The sequence below is a fragment of the Ochotona princeps genome, chromosome 2 (assembly GCF_030435755.1).
Source record: "Ochotona princeps isolate mOchPri1 chromosome 2, mOchPri1.hap1, whole genome shotgun sequence".
Lineage (NCBI taxonomy): Eukaryota > Metazoa > Chordata > Mammalia > Lagomorpha > Ochotonidae > Ochotona > Ochotona princeps.
The window spans coordinates 65,320,720-65,340,071 of record NC_080833.1 but is presented as its reverse complement, the minus strand read 5'-3'; the positions used below and the strand labels follow the sequence as shown (position 1 = coordinate 65,340,071).

General features: G+C 41.0%; 1 pseudogene; it reads right to left on the bottom strand.

The window, feature by feature from the left end:
* Positions 1-2,402: 2,402 nt before the first annotated feature.
* Positions 2,403-19,068, bottom strand: LOC105941640 (large ribosomal subunit protein eL21-like; annotated as a pseudogene).
* Positions 19,069-19,352: the final 284 nt, after the last annotated feature.

Here is a 19,352-nt window from a genome sequence, read left to right as displayed (position 1 = left end):
ACACATAAACTTGGGCCCAGCACAAAAGTCTAGTGGCTAAATCCTCAACTTGCATGCTCCAAGATCACATATGGATGCTGGCTCATGTTCCAGTTGCTCCACTTCCCATCAGCTCCCTGCTTGTGGCCTGGGGAAGCAGTCGAGGATGGCCGAAAGCTTTGGGACCCTGCACCTGAGTGGGAGACCTGGAGGAAGCTCCTGGTTCCTGGCTTTGGATCAGTTCAGCTCTAGCCATTGCAGCCATTTGGGGGGTGAACCAGCAAATAAAAGATCTCTATCTCTTTCTCTGTAAATCTGCCTTTTCAACAAAAATAAATAAATCTCAAAAAAAAAAAAAAAGACACATAAACTTAAAGAGTTCCAAGACAATCATCAAACTCTAGTGACAGGTAGTTAAATTCTGGGTTCTTAAGCTCTCCAAAGAAATATCTGCTTGCCTACTTATACAGCAAACAACAGATATCTGGTCCAATGTTAACATAATCTCATTCCAGGCAGTAATAAATGGAAAAGTTATTATCCTTCTCCCTTCAATCTTCACACACATTGAAGCTCCTTATCTTCCCCTCCACCTCTCATCCCCTTCCTTTTCTGTTTTATCTGAAAGTGTGTCAGTCCTGTATCATCTTACAGCTTCCCAGTAGTAAGAAAGTCAGACTACTCAAAATCAACAGGTTAAAAACAAAGCGATAACCTGCTAGCCAAGGGAAACAAGGAAGATGATTAATAAAATTCAATAATGTAGTGACAAAGCTAAAGCAAATTTTTCTCAACAGCTTCCTGGTATCCAATGGTCTAACTTTATATGGCTGTGCAGAACGACTACTCTTTAGGAGTTAATTTATAGTCATTTCATGAAAAAACAAAGATGCTAGCAATTCTAACTTCTCCATAATTAAATAATCATTTATCAACATTATCTTTTGACTTTTAAGTATTATTAGTCTTTCAATACAAGTACCATTTATTTTACCAAATTAACCTTTATAATATGATGAAAAACACATGGTGTAAGTCACAAGTGAACTACATTTAGAAAATGATATTGCAAACTTATTAGGTTAGGGCCAAAATTAGTTTTTAAAGTTCTTAATTGATTGACTAGCATAAATCAGACAGATCCAACAAAGTGTGTGAAACATTTTTTAAAGCATAACGTTATCTTCAAATAATGCTTTTGAGATGGGACTAAGAAAGCATCATAGGTCCACCAATTCACTCTTTTTTAAAAAAGATTTATTTTATTTTTATTGGAAAGTCAGATATACAGAGAGGAGAGACAGAGAGGAAGATCTTCCAAACGATGTTTCACTCCCCAAGCGCCTGCAACTGCTGGAGCTGAGCCAATCCAAAGCCAGGAGCATCTTCTGAGTCTCCCACACAGGTGCAGGGTCCCAAGGCATTGGGCCGTCCTCGACTGCTTTCCCAGGCCACAAGCAGGGAGCTGGATGGGAAGTGGAGCTGCCAGGATTAGAACCGGCACCCATTTGGGATCCCAGTGCGTGCATAGGCGAGGACCTTAACCACCACGCCATCGCGCTGGGCCCAATTTACTCTTGAATATTATCACTTAGTGTCAGGTTTACCCTACTCGTGGTCACTGTCTTCCAAAAAAAAAAAAAAACAAACAAACAAACAAATAACAAAACTCAGGAATCCAAGTCTTTTTTTTTTGTTGATGTTACTTGTTTCTTGCATTTTATGGCAGTGAGGTTTTTGTCTAGATGTAGGAGTAGTCTATAATAAAAACACTACAGATATTATCCACTAGTTACAGCTTTCAGTATAGTAAAAAAAAAAAAAAAAATCAAGTCTTTCCAGAAAAATGAACTTAATTACACCACAGCATGTAAGCAAACAGGGGCAACACAAATAGATTCCCCCTCATTCAAAAAGGGTTTTAGAATTTTCAGAGTTAGGGTAAAAAGGATTAAACTGAGTGATGGAACAGCATGGGTGAGGAAAAGATGCATTTGGTCCATTGCGCAGGTACATTAACAGACTTTGCTGTACTTTCGTGCTCAAAGATGGCCATGAAACCATCAAAGGGATGTACTGTTTAGTGTTAAAATTGGTTACAAGGGAGCTCTCTGGTCAGCCTGAGTGGACCTCAGCAGAATCCAGCCTACTATTGTGACTGTAACTGCTTCTGGATGCTTCTGTCTGGGTCTCTATTAAAAGATAGCTCAGTGAAAGTGTACCAAAAACAACTATGTGATAACAGGCTGCTATGCGATTGGTCAGCAAAGGACTGTTTTTCAATTAATGTAATAGGCAGCTAAAGGAAGCTTGCTTTTAAGCAGAGGAGAGGAATTCCTTATTGTCCCACAATTTTATGTTGTTTCTCTTTTGTTTTGTTTTGTTGAACAGTTCAGAGGTCTTTTATTTTTCTTTTAAGCTCATTATACCATGAATTCATAGGGGATGGGCTCCAGCAACTCAGGCCCCTTCCCACTGCTTCTGATAAAGGAAACTTCTCTGGGTCCAGCAGGCTGGGCTTTAGTGGAACTCGGGTACATTTCTCTTTGTCTTGTTTCTTTCTTTCTTTCTTTCTTTTTTTGGCCGTTTGCCTTCACCTATTTCAGGAAGCTGTCTCAACTCGGAGAGTGTCTAATATATTCCATATGCACATTTATTCTCTTGGCAAAAATTGTGCCCATAATTTGTTTGTTTACAACAGGGCCAACAGCATGCTGAATAACACTGTGGACTCTTCCAGTTTTGCTATGTTAGCATTTGTGGAGCATTCCCTTTTGAATAGTACCGAGCCCCTTGATGTACACAATGTCACCCTTCCTGTAAATGCACGTGTATCTGGCCAAAGGAACAACTCCATGTTTTCTAAAGACCAGAAAAACATGTAATGTGTGCCTCTTCTCTTACCCTTTGTGTTTGTCAACTTGGGAAATTCTTGAAGATGCCAACTCTAGTCAAAAACACTGTCCCATAGCATCATATATAACCAGCCACAATGCTTATCATTTCACAAATGTCAGTTAGTAGTCTACTATGTACCTGCAAATTACACTGCACTAGGTACTAAGAATAAAGTGATGAACCAGTTCTTACATAAATATTCTTTATTGGGTACTATATCATATTTAGTATTTTTATTAAAAGATTAATTTTGGGCCCAACATGGTAGCCTAGAGGCTAAAGTCCTCAATTGCATGCACTGGGATCCTATATGTGCCCAGTTCTAATCCTGGCTGCCCTTCTTCCCATCCAACTCCCTGCTTGTGGCCTGGGAAAGCAGTCGAGGATGACCAAAAGCCTTGGGATCCTGCACCTGTGTGAGAGACCTAGAAGAGGCTCCTGGCTCCTGGCACACCTCTGGCCATTGCAGCTGCTTGGGGAGTGAATCATCGAATAGAAGACCTTCCTCTCTGTCTCTTCTCCTCTCTGTATATTAGACTTTCCAATAAATATAAAATAAATCTTTAAAAATAAATAAATAAATATAAAAGATTAACTTTGAAACACAAAAGCAAATCATTGCTTATTGTAGATATTTTTGTAGTCTACATTTTCTGTCTGAATATTTAGAAGTTTCACATATGCAGAAAGGACACCCAATTAATAGCATTAAGTACATATTAGAGGTAGGTATGTAGTGATATATTAAGAATCTGAAAGCCCTAGAGACCTATCATTTAATCGAGCAGTTCCTGAATCAACTAGCATAGCATATTATTAACCAGCCTTTTACCCCCAAGCAAAATGCTTGTATACAGAAAACATTAAGTTTGAAATAGCCCTGGGGGATATTTTATTTTAATAAAAATATGTATCTGTACACACACACCCATGTTGTGTATGTATGTCCTAATTGTTCACTGAACAATCCTAGAAACACATAAAACTTCCATGAACACAATCAACTGCAACTAAACAAATCCAGAATTTCTTGCAGAACTTGTTAATTCCAAGTCTGGGACAAAAAAAATAAAAGGAGAACCAGGACTATCTGGACCCATTGGACATCAAGAAAATTATCAACAATGCTCAAAAGCCAACTTAAGGAGGATACCACTAGTTGAAGATTTGGGACAATCAGAATCTCAATTAAAATCATGAATTAAAGTCTACTAGATACAATTAAATCCATGAGTACATCATAACAACTTTAGATTTATAAAATGATGGCCAACCAATTTACTTTTTTGAATAATGGTTGAAAGAAAAGGAGTAATTTCCTACCTTTCTCAAAACATGAAACACTGAGTAGCCAAACAGTTGAAAAGAGGAAGCATTTCTTTACTTTCCAATTGTAAGATGATAATGAAATTATAGAACTAGGCTTCCCCATGTGAAATAATAAATTAAAATTTTGAACTGGGAGTGAAATGAGCTGTACTCATTACCATCAATAGCCTTTCAAAAATTGGGTGTCATCAGTTCACTGAATCCAGCTGTCAGTTTGCGAGAAATGTACAGAACAGGTCCCAGAGAAATGGCTCAATTGGCTAATCCTCCGTTTAAAGCACCAGAATCCCATATGGGGCAAGTTCATGTCCCAGCTTGCTCTAATTCTTAACCAACTCCCTGCTTATGGCTTGGAAAAACAGTGGAGTGTGACCCAAATTCATGGGATCCTACACCCACGTGGGATACCTGCAGAAGGCTCCTGGCTCTTGGCTTCATGGTGGCTTATGAGTGAATGGCTTCATTGTGGTTAATTAGGGAGTGAATCAGCAGATGAAGCATCTTTCTGTCTCTTCTTCTCTCTAAATCTGCCTTTCCAATAAAAATTTAAAAATCTTAAAAAGAAAGAAAAAATATACAGGGAACATTGGAATATACTGAACTGTACCATGAGTGAGCAGTCAGTAAACTCCAGAGCTGGGAAATACCAAATGTGAAGTACAACAGCCCAAGTTATCTAAAATACCTATTGTAAAGGAAAAATAAAAATCAAAGATAAAGTTGTAGAAGAGTTTCAAAGTAAAGTCACTTTTAAAAATTTTTTTTTACTTGATTAAGCAATCATCCTGAAAAATAGAACCATCCAGGAAATGGCAACTCTAAATGTCAGTGGTGACTTTAGGAAAGGAAAGGAAATTGTAATTAACATTTGATGTATAGAGTGGCTCCTGAAAGGCTGACAAATCTCTATTACTTAGCCTGGTCAGGACTTACAAGGTCTTGACTCATTATTTGCATTGTAGCATGTTTGCATCAGTTTCTTTCAGAGATTCTGTGGCAGACAGCAGAGCACAGGTATCACGGGGCTAAGGCAGACCTCTACCCCTGCTCTTCTGGGAAGGCTGTGGTTGATGGCCCAAAGATTTGGATCCTGCCACCTATGTGCAAGACTGGCCAGCTCTGGCTGCTCTAATCCATATGGAAGTGAACTACCAGATTTTTAAAAAATCTCTCTCCTCCTCCTCCTGTTCCCTTTCTTCTACTTCTTATTACTTTTCCCTCTTTCAAAAAATAACCTTTTTTAAAAAAGAAATTATGACTTTTTTAGTTTTTCTCAAGAAACATGTTGTTACTATAAAATCTAAGATTACAGCAAAGTCATTTTCACTTGAAGTATTTTGCACGCATAGTGCCACATGAGTTACACCAAAGATGGTGATAGAGGAAGGTCTTGTGCCGTATTGGGTTAAGTTCCCACCATTAACATTAATATAGGTCACATCGTGGGTACTCTCCTTCTGATCCAGCTCCTTGATAATGAACCTGGGACACCTCAGATAATGAATGAAGTGCTTAAATCTCCACCACATGTGTGAGACCCAGATGGAGTTCCTAGATGCTGGCTTCCACCTGGCTCCCAGCCTCTACTGTGGTGGTCATTTGAGAACTGAACTAGCAGATGTTTCTCTCTCTCTCTCTCTTTTTCCCACATATATGTGTTTGTGTGTGTGTGTGTCTCCATATCACTCTACATTTAAAATAAACACACAAATCTGAAGAAGAAAGAAGGGAAAAGTATAAAACAATTTGTGGTGCATGAAATGGGAGAATGAGCCACAGCTGCCAGGACAGCCATCCAGAGAAGCATATGTGCCAGAACTGAGCAAATCATTAACTAGGAAGTGATGCAAAAGGTTCAAGAGCCAAGAGAGTTTAAATGAACTAGGACTCAAACTGGAAAAATGAAACAGATGGAATGTTGCAGAGATGGATTGTAGGTCAAAACTGGGAAAACAGAGATAAGGTCAGTTTATAGTAACACTGAGTCCAGTACAGAAATAAACTGAACACAGCCCAGAAGAACTATGACAAACAAAAGGCAAGGACCCCTAGGATTTTTTAAATAAACAAAAAATATGGGTGGCCCAGATATGATTTTGAAACTAGAGGGAACTTCAAGATTTTAATAGGCATGAGCATGGAAATGGCCTCTTTTAGGGAAAGATTTTTTTAAGGCCAAGATTAATACAATAGCTATAAATAAAAACAAAAGCTTGAAAGTCAACTTTAATCAAATGATGATGACCATTTGTTCCACCTTTTCATCTTTTCAAATATTTATTTTATTATTTTATTGGAAAGGCAAATTTATAGAAAGAACGAAAGACAAAAAGATCTTCTATCAACTGGTTTACTCTCCAAGTGGCCTCAATGACCAGAGCTAAGCTGATCCAAAGCCAGGAGCCAGGAGCTTCTTTCAGGCGTCCCACACACAAGTAGGGTCCCAAGGCTTTGCATCATCCTCTGCCGCCTTCCCAGGCCACAAGCATGGAACAGGATTGGAATTGGAGCAGATGGGAAATGAACCGTTGCCCATGTGGGATCTCAGTGCTTGGAGGTGGATGATTAGCCATTTGAACCATCATGCCAGGCCCTGTCCCACTTTTTATAAATCAAAGGACAAAAAACACACTGCTTGATAATAATATCTCAAAACACAATAAAATTCAAAATAGCCACTTTTGTTTAAAAGTAAGCTGATTTGTTAGCTGGCTGGTTGGTTGATTGGGTTTTTTTTTTTAACTATTTATTTTATTTTTATTTCTAAGACAGAGTTAATGAGAATTGCATTGAAGGGAACACAGAGAGAAGAGGTATTCCATTCAATGGTTTAGTCCCCAAATGGCTACAATGACCAGACATGAATCAATCCAAGCCAGGAGCCAGGTCTAACTCCTCAAGGTCTCCCACTTGGGTGCAGAAGTCCAAGGACTTGAGTCATTTTCCATGCCTTCACAAGCCATAGTCATGAAGTTGGTTTGAAAATGGAGCCACCAGAAAATGAACCAGCACTCATATGGGAGGCCAGCACCACAGTCAGAGGATTAGCCGTAGGTGCCACTGCACCAACTAGGCTGGGCGTTTTGATTTCCCTGAGTCAATACAATATTTCAAATGCAGTGTACCTCAATACGTACTTAACAAGCAAATTTAAAGCGTGATTGTGTGTTTAACCTATATAACGTTCTTTTGTCATGGGAGAAATTTCAGTCTGTTTGATACCTAAAGCACCTTCCAAATTATAAAAGAATTTTTTTTCACATAAATTCCCGTATAACTGTGATCAGAAAAAGAAAAATTGAATTCCATTAAATGTTTTGAAAGTGGTTCAATGTAAGAACAAACAGTCCTTTGGATCTCAGATTTCAATCTTGAGTGATATTTCATTCAAATATTTCATTCAAATTTCCAAAATACTTCTGCCACATGTACCTTGCCCAGAGCTGGCTGTGATAGAACCTCTTTAGCTCCTTGCTCAAGAGTCAGAAAGTGACCAAACCACTTACACAAATAATAGATACAAAGGGATTGCAGCAACTAGAAACTGCTAATTTGCATTTTCAGTCAATGGACACATAAAGTGAAAATAACTTCTCATTTGACAGGATGTCAAATGTGATGTTTTTAATAGATAAAGCTAATACAGAAGGGTGATATCTGGGTGTCACATATATAGGAGAGCAGGATACATCAACAAATCTTATCATCAATGTATATCTTAGAGGAAAGATATTATTTATTAACTGAGGACTAATTATTAGTCAAGGACTACCAAATAGTATTTTTTAATTAAAAAATTAATTTTTTTCTGCATGTCGTTCACTAAATTATTACATTCTTTAAAGAAACACTCACAGTGAATAGCATCAGGTATTTCGTAGAATGGTTAAGATACCACTTTGCTGTCTTCCTTCCACGGGTACCTAAACACCTTCATTCTGTTGGGTGCCTAGGTGGCCTCCAGGGGCCTAAGGGTTCATGCTGAGGGCTTATGGACTGGAGCAAGCCTGGGAATTCCCACACATGTCTGGATCTCAGCAGGCAGGGGAGAGGGGAGAGGGGAGAGGGTTTCCAGGTCGCCATGCTGGCAAGGTGAGCTGGTAGAGAGGGTTTGAGACTCATTAACATGCTTGAGTCCTGGCTGGGCAATGGGGTGGGGTCCCATGCCAGCACGTGTGTCTGAGGACTGGCTCTGGTACCCTGGGTGGGTGGGTGGGCATGACTGCAGGCCAGCCACCCCACTAGAAAACCAGGTTAAGGAACCCATGTGCTCACAGGTGTGAGGGCATGTGGATTGCTCAGGGAAGATGGTATAGGATGTGTGCAAAAAGGGACCATTAAGAGAATATGTTACAGGTTTGGAAGGACTTCTGGGGCACTTCTGTAGACAAGACCATTATACTTGCAAGTAAATGAGGCATCTGAGGTCAAGTAGTTTCAAGGAAGGAGAAGAACTTTCTGTGTCAGACAAATGAACTCACCTATATGGGAGACTTGAGGTGGGCTAGTAAATATAAACCACTGCCAATCACCACTCACAAGCACATACTAAATTTAGGACTGGGAGGCCCACTTAGCAGGGCTAGATCACAGTTCCCACCAGTAAGTATTGGAACAGAGGAAGGGCAATGTTAGCCTGGGTCATGACACTAACCAGCAGGCAGAAGAACCATGTCTGGGGACATATTCTGTGGGGGATATGAGGGCTCACACCTATGGAACTACAATATCCACTGCTTTTCTCAACAGCTGGGAATGACGATGGGCTCATCTCTGTATGACCATTGAACCTCAAGCCACTCATAGATACTGTCATTGGAATAGGGTAGGCTGGTCTAGGATGCAGCACTCATAGGTGCACCCAAGAATAGTGTGGGGCGGGCTGGGCTACCAAATCCACCAGCACACACAAAGGTTAAGACAGCAGTGGCAGACAATGTGAAGTAGGGGTGTAGCACTCAGTGGCACAGAGGAGATCTATGTCTGGGAGTGAACTTTGTGGAAGAACTTGGGGAACTCCCCTGATGGGCTGTAGCTTCTGCTGGTGAAAACATGATTTAAACCTAAGTGTTATTCAGGCCAGGATAGGCTATTCCACTTGTCAGCAAATGTGTGGGCTGGCTCAAGCAGGAAGAAAGGGGAGGAGAGGAGAGGATAGGGATTGGACCAGGAAGGATGGGACCAAACCTTAGCACACTGGCACATTCAGGAGCTGAGATATAGTGAGAACCAGAGTGAATGCAGGACAGGCTGGGCTAGGTCTCACCAGTTGAACCACATGAGAGTTGGGTCTGGGGTGGAGCTGGCAGGACTGGGCTATAGCACCTAATGGTAAGAGCCAGAATGAGTGTTGGCAAGGTAGACAAGGCTGCTGTATTTGCTAGGACAAGAGGTGGATTATATCAGTCTGGACCAAGGACCCACTGGTGGGCATGAGATCTGCAGCTGGAAAGAGATGTGCTAGAAGAGCTTGGGGTACTGAAATCCCTACAGGTGAACACAAGAACTAAGACTGGAAGCAGCCCAGACCAGGCCAGGTTACAGTACCCACCAGCATCTGTGTTTGTCAGGTCTGGAAGTGAGCCAGGCTGGACCAGTTCATAGCACACACTAGCATATTTGAGAACCAGTACGGGTTGCAGGACAGACAAGGTTGGACCACAACACCAGACAGTACATATTAGTGCTGGGACTGGGGACAGTCCAGTCTGGGCTAGGTGTAGTACCCACAAGCATGAGCTGAAACTGGGGACAGGCAGAGCTGAGCCAGGCTGCAGCATCCATCAGCAAATGCCAAGGTGAGACAGGCCACACCAGACTGGGCCATAGCACCCACCAGCACACGTAACACCTACCACCGCCCCAGGGAGGGGCAGGGCTGGTAGGAAGGCAGCAAGCACTCTCCTGCTGGGTTGCTGGGCCCACTGGTGAGCGAACTGGGCAGGGTTACAACACCCATTTACCTGCATGTGAGCTGGGTTGGGGGAAAGTCAGGGTGGGCTAACTAATTGTATCTACTGATACGTGCATGAGCCAGAGTAAGCGCAGGCTAGTCAGACTTTTTGCTGCATCAGCTGACAAGTGCCAGGAATGGGAGCAAATCCTGTCATTAGACTGTGAGATATGGGGAGGGCATGAGTCTAGTAGGGAAACTGGACACCCCTCTGATGGGCTGAACCTCCCACTGGTGACCGTAAGAACCAGGGCTGGTGATGGCCCTGGATGCACAGGTGATAGCACCGGTTAGCGTAAGTGTGGGCTGGATAGCATGGTCAGTTGGGCTGAGCTAGGCTGTAGCACTCATTGTTGTGTACAAAAGCCAAATGGGATGCAGGACAGACCAGACCATTCTGCTGCAGATATCAGCATACACAGGAGCCCAGACTGGAGGCAGGACTGGTAGAGGGTTATTGGGGATTGTTCTGACTAGATTGGAGTTCCTAGTGTAAATGAAAGCCAAGTATGTGGTGAGCAGGGTTAGGTTGGGCTGCAGTACTGATCAGTTTGCGTTAAGAGATTGGCCTGGAGACATAACTGACCCAGTAACTGCAACCAAACTGCAACCCCGCTCTGGCTGGCACATATAGGAGTTGGTTCTGGAGTCACTTCAAATGAGGTTTCTTTAGTGACTCCACCAACTGGACTGCTGGACTCAGAACTCCAACCATTAAAAAAATAGCAGGATCTGTGGTCTGACTATGGAGTGCATGTGTCAGAACTGGGTCACCTCAGTTGCTGAAGATGGTGTAGTAGATGGCATTATCAGATACACATAAGGGTTATGGAAGTCCACTGGGGTCTGCAAAGGACATCTAGTACCATAGCAGAGGATGAACAGTGTAACAAATTAGACAAATCTCCTGACCAAGCGTTGACAGCAAGCAAATGGAGTCTTTAAGGTGGACTGTATCAGTCAATGGACCTTGGAATGACTTGCTCAACCTTGGAGCAATGAAATCAACAGCACTTCAGAACTATCAAAATCACTTAAGCAGTAGCCTTACAACATGTTCCACATTGGGGACCCTGTGATGATATCAGTTGGCTGTCCTCCGTCCACAAATGCTGATGTGGGTAGAGTGCTGAGCGTGACTCTCCCCTTCTGTCCTCCCTTCCCCCAGACACAGGAAGAAGAAAAAGGAAGTTGAAAACAATGGTCTTCTCTGCTTCTCACTATTCCTCAACCTTCCTACTCTAATCAGTGGTCCACATGGGCATGCATCCTTCACTACTATGTAAACATCATCAAAAATAAAAAATTTTTTAAAAAGATAGCAATTGGGATGCCCACATCCATATCAAAGTGTCTATGTCCAAGTGTAAGTTCTGGTCCCAATTCCAGGCTTCTGCTGATGCTTCAACCAGTAAAGTCTCTGCCACCCGAGGGAAAGTCCATTTCTCAATTCCATACTCTTTGCTGTGGCCTGGACCACATCAGTTATGAGTATTTGAAAATAAAAAAAAAGAAAACTAGTAGATGGGATATCTCTCTCTCTCTCTCTCTCTCTCTCTCTCTCTCTCTCTCTCTCTGCTCTGTCTCTCTCTCTTTCCCCTACCCCATTCATTCTGCCTTTCAAATAAATAAAAAAGAACTAAATAAAAATTTACACAAATAAGACATTGAATTTTTTTTAAACAAGAAAAATACTCTAATGTAGGAGATGTAGACCTGGTGACAGTGTGAATTATTTCCACAGCAGTCCCTTGTTCGTATGTTTGAGAACAATAAATTCTAAGGCTGCTGTGGAAAAACACAATATTTTCAGCAATCAATCAGAAATCCACATGTTGACAACGTTCATGTCCAGCCAAAATGGATTAACAATAAGCAGCTTTACCTCACACCCTAAGCAAACATAATACCAAACAAACTATATGAGAAAAGCAATTTCCAGATATTGGACAACAGACTGCAAGAGACTTATTTATGGGAGTATAAAAACAAATTATGTGAGTTCTACTTATTGCCTAAAAGAATGTGTAGACTGCAATAAAGAGAGATGTTGCCCCAAATAGAAGAGAGTAATATTTCTGGATTGAAAAGACTGAAATCATAGCATAGAGAAGCCAATTAAGCAGGGCTCTGTGAGACAGAATATTAAACATCAGGAAGCTGCACAGAGCACACATTGGGTCCCCTCCAGTCTTGACAATTACAATGTGACATGCAAGAAAGGAAACTGCCCCAGGCCAGGCAAAGAACCAGTAGACCAAACAATTCCCTGAACTCACACAGGCTTGGGAATGTTTTGTGTTCCCATCAACCAGAATGGAAATACTATGCTAATACCCAGAGTATTGGGCAGAGTCCTCAAAAGATACTGCCTTGGTAGTGAGACTAAATTAACCCTAGACTAAATACTCCCCTGGAACTGCCCTAATAAAGCTGAAAACAAGCCTCCAGAGAATCAAAGTGACTTAAAGTAAACGGACCTCCTGCACACAAGGCAAAAACCAACACTATGTAAAGAAATATGAAGAAATCTAGCACCCCATAATACGAAGCAAGTCTGGCATCCAGTTAGAAATTTTCAGAGCAAGATGGCCTTAAGTAATCTGTTCCAGTGATTGTTTCCCTACAGACCCACCAATCTAGAAGCTATTTTTGCACCAAAGCACCTCCACAAGATTTAATTGGAAAAAAAAAAAGTTAATGAAGCCAGTGAGAAGTCACAGTGCCTGGTTTTAGTTTATCCATAAAGGAAAGAGCTGTCATATCACCCTTCCCCAAAACCCAAAGAGTACAATATGGAAACTGAGTCCTATTATTCCAAGAAGGGAGAGGGAATACCTACCACCAAGCACATAAAAACAATGAAACCAGGTGTCAGACAGGTCTCATAGCTCCAACCACTAGGCTAGCATTGCAAACTGCTGATGTGTAGCCTGCTTAGCCCAAGAGCAGCCAAAGGACTGCTTCTAGCAGCAGTTCCCCAACTTCAGGTAGACAGTAAAGCAAGACTCCAGCCACTGGGGGAAAAACAGAAAATTGAGTACCAGACTTTGCCTTGGAGCTCAGAGACAAGCCAGTGTGCCGAGATCTAGCACCTGCTCATGCTGAAGTCCTCTAAAGGCCAGTGCTAGTCCTCCGGCATCCAATGAAACCTGTGCATTGATGAGACAGAGTCAGATTTCCACCTGCATCACCACCAGTCATACACCGCTTTAACGTGCCTCCTGTGCAGGGCCTTGCAGCTAGGATATTAAGCCATGACAAAGCTTAGTGTCAGCCAGGGACACTGGAAACCAAACCACTGTCTCAACCACATCTCTTCCAGTCTAAGATAGAAAAAATCAAAATTCCAGGTGTTTTGAATACAGCAGAGATATGAACATGGGGCAGTGTTTTGAAACTCCTTGTCAAGTTAATAAAATTTGACACTAAGAATATCTTTTTGGCACCTTTCCTGAGGTTTGTATCTGTTGATAACTCCAGAGGCACCACAATGCCAGGTAGAAACCTGAGGATCTGATTGACTAGACTACAGCCTATCGAGCATCACCTGTGACTGTGGCATTCTCTGGCAATGAGATCAAGTTTGTGGCAGAAAACCCATAGCAGCACGCATCTCGGTTCCAATCCCATACTGACACAATCCCAGTTGGGTATAGACTCCAGATGTTGTCTAGTCTGGCAATATTGGTAGCCTTGAGACTGCCATTCCCATTGCTCCCCCAGCCTCAGGTAGCACAAAACTGGAGGATAATTACCAATCCATGACGAGATGATTGAGGTGAATTCCAAATATTACCAAGGAGTTTGGGACCGGTCCCTTAATAGGGAAGCCCACAACTGGACAGATTACCGTTATCTCTGACCATAGATTGGTGACTAACAACAAGGATCTATCCCATTTCCAGATACAGTTTTTAAGGGATGTCATGCATTTTTTTCTTGACCGTCCCCAGTTCATTCTGAACAATACACCAATGGCAGATTAGATTTATGTCTGGATTTGAGGTGTTCTCCAGAGTTGAGATAGCAATAACATACCAATCATGAACCTCCAGAAAACTTGGACTGAAGTTATCATCTAGCAGTGCAATAACATAAGTAACCATAGGCACCAGGAAAATTAGTAAATCACTTGAAATTTCTGAAATGAGAGACAGAAGTGATGTCCACTTACTTGGTCTAAAATAAATACTCAATCCTTCAGTGCACAGATTGTAGTATTTGCCAACAAACACCAAGGACTCTCCAGGAAATCTTGACCCATCCAGCAAACAAACTGAGAAACCACAACTGATACTATAGCTGCTGACAACTGCAAACTTTGGAAGGAGAATACAAAACAGTACTTTCAAGGACACCAAAAGAACTTCGAGAAACAGAAATGACTTAACTCTATAACTGAGAAACTTAAAACAGGGATTGAAGGAAGTTTTCAAAATCAAACAGAAATACATGAGCTGAGAAACGCACTAGTGAAATTAAGATTCAATAGGATCAGAACTAGGATAGTGGTTAGTTAAGACTCAGGTGACTGTCTACCTGTAGAGACACCAATGTGAATGGCTTTAAACATACTAACACATTCACAAGAGCTAGAGAAGCCAGGTGAGAGATCACAGCACTTCATCCTGTTACAATTATACAATCTTACAATTAAAGGAGGCAAGACTGAGTTACCTGTACCACCCTTCCCCAGCTTCCAGGAGTGTGGCAATGATGGATACCCCCAATGTGGGAGAGGGAGAATGAACAAAATCCCATTGTCAAGTTCACTGTAAAAGATTCAGTTGGACTAAGCACCTCTGTTCTAGCTCCGAGGCCCATTTCAGTTTGATCCAAGATCGAGCCCATGATAAAACCCAACAGCCTCTTGGGTAGTACTCACAGACTGAGCCTCTAGACTTAACCAACATCGCAGATAGAGCTTGACTCTGGGATGGGGAAGTGGTGAGATTCACTTTGACGTCTGTAGCTGCTTGCCTCAGGTGGACTTGTCAGTCAATTCCAGAACTTTTCAGGCATCTGTGACTATGTCACCCAAGTCCTACCAGCCTAGGACCAATCTTACTAGCCACAGAGTGACCTTTACACTCAAGGAGCCACACAACTGTCATGAAACTCACTAATGTTAAAGCTACACTTTTTATAAGCTATACAGTTAACAAGGGGTAAATTTCCAGAATACATGAAGAACTCCAACAACTCAACAGAAAAAAACTAATATGAAAAGATGAAGTACATCTAAATAGACATTTCTCAAAGGAAGAGATTCAAATGCCCATTAGGTGCACACACACACACACACACACACACACACAATGCACATTACCACTGATCAAAAGGAGAATGCAAATCAAAACCAAACTGAGAGATCACCTCACTGTAGTAAGATTGACTATCATCAAAAAGGTAAGTGCTAGTGATGCTGACATGAAATCTAATTTCACTTGTAAAATCTAAAAATGGAAATTACAAATAAAATGATGGTTACCAAGGGGGTAAGAAAGGAGGTTTGGTAAAATATTACTTAATGCATTATAGCTAGATGAGAGTAAGAAGTTCTGGGGTTTTACTTCACAGTAATGTGGCTATAGTTAATATTAATATCTATTTCTCTATTTAAAATCTAGAATTTGGAAAACTGAAAAGATGACATTAATGAGAGAGTAGATCAAACAAAAGAAAGAATCAATGAGCTCAAAGATGAGCTATTTGAACATTTACAGTGTTGGAGAAAAAAGAAAAAGCAATGAGAAGGAATGAGCAAAGCCTATGGTGGTCCAGGAACTTTCATCCCTGGTTAACCATGTGTGTGGGCTGAAAAGTAGGACTGCTGGGTTGAACCAGGCTTCAATGCCCATTGACATGTATAAGAGCTAAATGGGATGTGGGACAGACTGGACTAGTCTGCTGTACATACTAGCAAGCACGGGAACCAGGGTAGGGTAAAGGCCTATGGGGGTTCTGGGGAGTCGCCCTGACTCCATCAACTTATAAAATAAGGAGTTATTGATGGTGGAAAGAGATATTGAAAATATACAAAGGGCCCGGCTGCGTGGCCTAGTGGCTAAAGTCCTCGCCTTGAATGCACCAGGATCCCATATGGGCACCGGTTCTAATCCCGGCAGCTCCACCTCCCATCCAGCTCCCTGCTTGTGGCCTGGGAAAGCAGTCGAGGACGGTCCAAAGCTTTCGGACCCTGCACCCGCGTGGGAGACCTGCAAGAGGTTCCTGTTCCCGGCTTCGGATCGGCGCAGCACCTTCCTCTCTGTCTCTCCTCCTCTCTGTATATCTGACTTTGTAATAAAAATAAATAAATCTTTTTAAAAAAAAGAAAAAGAATTTATCTTGGGCCCAGTACAATAGCCTAGCGGCTAAAGTCCTCACCTTGTATGCACCAGAATCCCATATAGGCACCAGTTCTAATCCCAGTGGTCCTGTTTCCCACCCAGCTCCCTGCCTGTGACCTGAGAAAGTCGAGGATGGCCCAAAGCCTTGGGACCCTGCACCAGCATGAGAGACCCAGGAGAAGCTCCTGGCTCTTGACTTTGGATCAGCTCAGCCATTGCAGCCACTTGAAGAGTGAATCATCAGATGGGAGATCTTCCTCTCTGTCCCTCCTCCTCTCTATATATCTACCTTTCCAATAAAAACTTTAAGAATAAATAAATGATTTATTTTGAACAACTTTCCCTGCATGATTCCAGACAACAAACCTGAGATTCAATAGCTTTGTTATTATTGTCACTATTCAAGAATGCTATTGATCTTTACAATGCTACAGGAGAAAAATAGCATGCTGAAAAGAAGCATAAAAATAAAATCAAAAGGAATAATAATATTCTGTGGCCTAATAGCAGTAGCAGCCTTTTGAAGAGTAAACAGGCTATATCAACTGAACTGAAGTTTCATTTTTGAATTGGTCAGGACAAACTAAGTAGCTGCAGTAACAAACAACTCAAAAGTTTCTTGGACTTCAAGCAACAAAAGTACATTCTTTGCTCAAGTATAGTCCATCATTAACCCAGGATGCTTTCCAGGGCAGCTGTTCTTTCCAGCTGCTTCAGCTGCTCCATCTTGACACGTCTTTCCATCATATCATTGCCAAAGAAAAAAAAATTGGGCTAAGAGGAAGGGTCGTGGAGAAACACACCCAACTCTGACAAGTTCCTTTCCAGTTTCCTCTCTCCTTTGTTTCAGTAGCAGCAGCAAGTCACATGGCCATCTTTACAAGAGTTTTCCGTGTGGAAACTTTAGCTAAAACTGTGTTTCTTTGTTTTATTTATGAAAGGAAGATGATATATCAGCTTTTTTAGTTGTAACTTTTCCTAGAATATGTTAAGTAACTGTCCATGACAGGAATGCAGTATTTTAGCTACTTCAAATGTTTTTGTTAGATTAAATCTACATTAGAGAAGCTATATCTCATATTCATTATGAAATAAATCAGAAGAAATTCACACAATATGTGTTCAAGTCACAATTTAGTAGACACATATGAATGTCAGTTCTATGTGTGGATTCCAGTTCTAATGTCACTATTAGCCAAGTAATTGAATTAACTGTAGGGACTGTTGTTCCAGTAAACTTGGGGAAATACATCTCAAATAAACATTGGCTTGATGAGCAAATGTAATAATAAAGATGAAAATGCTATTAAATCTCTCAATCAAAAAAAATAATGTGTCACTTAAAATATGATTATTTGAATGGTTAGACTTGACCTAAAAAGAACACTCTGGGCTCAGCGCAATAGCGTAGTAGCTGAAGTCCTCACCTAGCATGCACGTGGATCCTATATGGGCTCTGGTTTGTGTCTCACTGGTCCTGCTTCCCATCCAGCTCCCTGCCTGTAGCCTGGGAAAGCAGTGGAGGACAGCCCAAAGCCTCGGGACCCTGCATCCACGTGGGAGATCTGGAAGAAGCTCCTGGCTCCTGGCTTTGAATCAGCGTATCTCCGACTGTTGAGGCCACTTGGAGAGTGAATCACCAGATGAAAGATCTTCCTCTTTGTCTCTCCTCCTCTCTGTATATCTAACTTTCCAACAAAAATAAGTAAATCTTTTTAAAAAGAATATTCTGTAAAATTTAAATTTCATTTATTGGTAAACATTTATTATATGTTTCCATATGCTAATATAATATATAAAGATATGTAAAACAATTTGGTAGGGGTCCAATAATGTTTAATTATTCTTTTTTCTCATTTTACTATCAGGTAGGCATATCCATTCAAGTTCTTAAGTAACTCTAAGTGAATAGCATTTATGCAATCCCCTCTATTAGATCACTCCAAGTTTTGGCTTCCAGGGGAAAGTATGAGGTGGTCCAAAGTGGAAAACTGTTCAAATTAAATCCATGTGCTGATACTAACATAATAGAGCTAACTTGGACATAATAGGGAAAAACAATCAGGACTTTACGTAATACATCTTGTTCAAAGACATGAGTTCATGTTAAATGAAATGTTTGGCTTTGCATTTGATGTTTTAATTCTTTGGATTGTCTAGTTACATTAAAAGCTAATTATTTGTCTGATATCATCATTTCAATAACAGAGTCAATCAAATATGAAGATGGGGAATCAAAGCAGAAAATCAAAGGAGAAGGATATAGAACACAAAACAAAAAAAAAAGACATCAGAAAAGTGGGAGACATGAGTGCTCAGCCAAGCTCCCATTTGAAGTCTGTGTCTTTGTAATCTTATGAGTACATACACATAAAAACTTTTTCTCCAAACAATAAAATTTACAATGTTGTTTTTCTGAAGAGCAAGTCTAACAAAACAAAAAAAAAGACCAGACTAATAGATAACTTCATAATTGTTTAGGATAATTTATTGCTGACTTTATTTATGCTAAGAAAGTAACTCCTACCACAGACTGCCCTTCTTACTCTTCTCCATTTTCGCTTCTGACTGGACAGGACAGTGTTTCCAAAGAACTCAGCTCTCCTGGCAGTCTTCCTACTCTCCTTCCTCCTCACTAATGTAAGCTTCTGAAGTGGGCTTTTATTCAGCCTGTGATAAGAGAATACATTCCACACTAAATCAAAGAAATAAAACTTCCGAAGTAGATTTACACTAATATTGACGTTTCATGAGGAAACATTCTCCCTCTTAACAGCCAAGTTTCTGTCTCCGCCTTTCAAGTAAAATGAAAATATGCAAATAATTGCTTTAAATCTAAT